Source organism: Triticum aestivum, chromosome 1B (genome assembly GCF_018294505.1).
Source record: "Triticum aestivum cultivar Chinese Spring chromosome 1B, IWGSC CS RefSeq v2.1, whole genome shotgun sequence".
In the NCBI taxonomy this organism is placed as follows: Eukaryota; Viridiplantae; Streptophyta; class Magnoliopsida; order Poales; family Poaceae; genus Triticum; species Triticum aestivum.
In genome coordinates, this window is record NC_057795.1 from 271,840,022 (window position 1) to 271,844,098 (window position 4,077).

Here is a 4,077-nt window from a genome sequence, read left to right on the forward strand (position 1 = left end):
TTGTCAATCCCTTCACGGTCACTCGCAAAAGTGAGATCTGATAGAGATAATAAAGTAAATATTTTTGGTATTTTTGTTGTATAGATTGGAACGTCAAGATTGCAAAATAGTAGACGATATTTAAAGAGATGCAATATAATGGAAAAGAGACTTTAATATAATGGAAAAGAGACCCGGGGGCCATATGTTTCACTAGTGGCTTCTCTCGAGATAGCATGTATTACGGTGGGTGAACAAATTACTGCCAAGCAATTGACAGAAAAGCGCATAATTATGAATATATGTAAGGCATTGATCATGTACATAGGCATCACGTCCGTGTCAAGTAGACCAAAACGATTCTGCATCTACTACTATTACTCCACACATCGACCGCTATCCAACATGCATCTAGAGTATTAACTTCATAAGAACAGAGTAATGCTTTAAGCAAGATGACATGATGTAGAGGGATAAACTTAAGAAATATGATATAAACCCCATCTTTTTATCCTCGATGGCAACAATACAATACGTTTCTCGCTGCCCCTACTGTCACTGGGAAAGGACACTACATGATTGAACCCAAAGCTAAGCACTTCTCCCATGGCAAGAAAGATCAATCTAGTAGGTCAAACTAAACCAAAAATTCGAAGAGACTTGCAAAGATATCAAAATAAGAATTCAGAGAAGAACCAAATAATATTCATAGATAATCTTGTTCATAAATCCACAATTCATCGGATCTCGGCAAACACACCACAAAATAGTATTACATCGAATAGATCTCCAAGAATATCGAGGAGAACTTTGTATTGAGAATCAAAGAGAGAGAAGAAGCCATCTAGCTAATAACTATGGACCCGAAGGTTTGTGGTAAACTACTCATGCTTCATCGAAGAGGAAATGGTGTTGATGTAGAAGCCCTCCGTGATCGATTCCCCCTTCGGCAAATCACAGGAAAAGTCCCCAAGATGGGATCTCACGGGTACCGAAGATTGCGGCGGTGGAAAAGTGGTTTTGTGGCTCCACCTGATGTTTTTAGGGTATAAGAGTATATATAGGAGAAAGAAGTACGTCAGTGGTGCCACGAGGGGCCCACAAGGGTGGGGGCGCGCCTACCCCCCCCACCCCACCCCACCCTTGGCGCGCCCTCCTGCCTCGTGGACGCCTCATGGCGTTTCTGACTTCAACTCCAAGTCTTTTGGTTTGCTTTCAGTCCAAGAAAGATCATCGCGAAGGTTTCATTCTGTTTGGACTCCGTTGGTATTCCTTTTCTGCAAAACTCTAAAATAGGCAAAAAAAACAGAAATTGGCACTGGGCCTCTGGTTAATAGGTTAGTCCCAAAAAATAATATAAAAGAGCATATTAAAACTCATTAAACATCCAAAACAGATAAAATAATAGCATGGAACAATAAAAAATTATAGATACGTTGGAGTCTTAATTCCACCTCGTCCCTGAGTAGGTAAATGATAAAAATAGAATTTTTGCTGTGGAATGCTACCTAACATACTCATCAATGTAATTTTATTTATTGTGGCATGAATGTTTAGATCCGAAAGATTCAAGACAAAAGTTTAATATTGACATAAAAATAATAATACTTCAAGCATACTAACAAAGCAATCATGTCTTCTCAAAATAACATGGCCAAAGAAAGTTCATCCCTAAAAAATCATATAGTTTGGCTATGCTCCATCTTCGTCACACAAAATATTCAAATCACGCACAATCCCGGTTTCAGCCAAGCAATTGTTTCATACTTTAGTATTCTCAAACTTTTCAACTTTCACGCAATACATGAGCGCAAGCCATGAGTCAAAGGCAATTACCGATGGAGAGAGCGGCGTTTTGGCTCCTAGGTGCATATGCACCCATTGTCGAAATACACATTTCGGAAAATTGAAAAATTCAGAACAAAAATCCCTTGTGTATATCCGGACATTTTATGTGCGTTTACAAGGTTTCGGTGAAAAACGATGTTTTTTGTGGCTTGTGTAAAAAAGATAAAGAAATGTCTCGTGAATAGTTAGAATGAAGCATCAGAAATTGTCTTTTTGACACAAGCCACAAAAAACATCGTCTTTCACTGAAACCTTGTGCACGCACGTAAAATGTCCGGATATACACGCGGGATTTTTGTTCCGAATTTTTCAACTTCTCGAAATGTGCATTTCGACAATGGGTGCATATGCACCTAGGAGTCAAAGGCAATTACCGATGGACATAGCACTATAGGTGGAATAGAGTGGTGGTTGTGGAGAAGACAAAAAAGAGGAAGATGGTCTCACATCAACAAGGCATATTAATGGGCAATGGAGATGCCCATCAATAGATATCAATGTGAGTGAGTATGGATTGCCATGCAATGGATGCACTAGAGCTATAAATGTATGAAAGCTCAAAAAGAAACTAAGTGGGTGTGCATCCAACTTGCTTGCTCACAAAGACCTGGGCATTTTGAGGAAGCCCATCATTGGAATATACAAGCCAAGTTCTATAACAAAAATTCCCACTAGTATATGAAAGTGACAAAATAAGAGATTCTCTATCATGAAGATCATGGTGCTACTTTGAAGCACAAGTGTGGAAAAAGGATAGTAGCATTGCCCCTTCTCTCTTTTTCTCTCATTTTTTCTTTTTTTGTTTGGCTTCTTTGGCCTCTTTTTTTCATTGGCTTCTTTGGCCTCTTTTTTTATTTCCTCACACGGGACAATGCTCTAATAATGATGATCATCACACTTCTGTTTATTTACAACTCAAGGATTACAACTCGATACTTAGAAAAAAATATGACTCTATATGAATGCCTTCGGCATTGTATCGGGATGTGCAATGAATCAAGAGTGACATGTATGAGGGAATTATGAGTGGTGGCTTTGCCACAAATACGATGTCAACTACATGATCATGCAAAGCAATATGATAATGATTAAGTGTGTCATATTGAACGGAACGATGGAAAGTTGCATGGCAATATATCTCGGAATGGCTATGGAAATGCCATAATAGGTAGGTATGGTGGCTGTTTTGAGGAAAGGAAATGGTGGGTTTATGGTACCGGCGAAAGTTGCACAGTAATAGAGAGGCTAGCAATGGTGGAAGGGTGAGAGAGTGTATAACCCATGGACTCAACATTAGTCATAAAGAACTCACATACTTATTGCAAAAGTCTACAAGTCATCAAAACCAAGTACTACGCGCATGCTCCTAGGGGAAGAGTTGGTAGGAGTTAACCATCGCGCGATCCCGGCCTCCACACATAAGGAAGATAATCAAAGAAACACCTCATGCTTCAAATTTGTTACACAACGGTTACCATACGTGCATGCTACGGGAATCACAAACCTCAACACAAGTATTTCTCAAATTCACAATTACTCTACTAGCATGACTCTAATAAACCATCCTCATATCTCAAAACAATCATCAAGAATCAAACTTCTCATAGTATTCAACGCACTTTTATGAAAGTTTTTATTACATCCATCTTGGATGCCTATCATATTAGGACTAGTTTTATAAACAAAGCAAATTACCATGCTGTTCTAAAAGACTCTCAAAATAATATAAGTCAAGCAAGAGAGATCAATAATTTCTATAAATTAAAACCACCACCGTTATCTAAAAAGATAAAGTGAAGTACTAGAGCAAAATTGTCTAGCTCAAAAGATATAAGTGAAGCACATAGAGTATTCTAGTAAATTCTGATTCATGCGTGTCTCTCCCAAAAGGTATGTACAGCAAGGATGATTGTGGTAAACTAAAAAGGAAAGACTCAAATCATACAAGACGCTCCAAGCAAAACACATATCATGTGGTGAATAAAAATATAGCCTCAACTAAAGTTATCGATAGATGAAGACGAAAGAGGGGATGCCTTTCGGGGCATCCCCAAGCTTAGGATTTTGGTTGTCCTTGTATTTTACCTTGGGGTGCCTTGGGCATCCCCAAGCTTAGGCTCTTGCCACTCCTTATTCCAAAATCCATCAAATCTTTACCCAAAAACTTGAAAACTTCACAACACAAACTTCAACAGAAAATCTCATGAGCTCCGTTAGTATAAGAAAATAAACCACCACTTTAAGGCACTG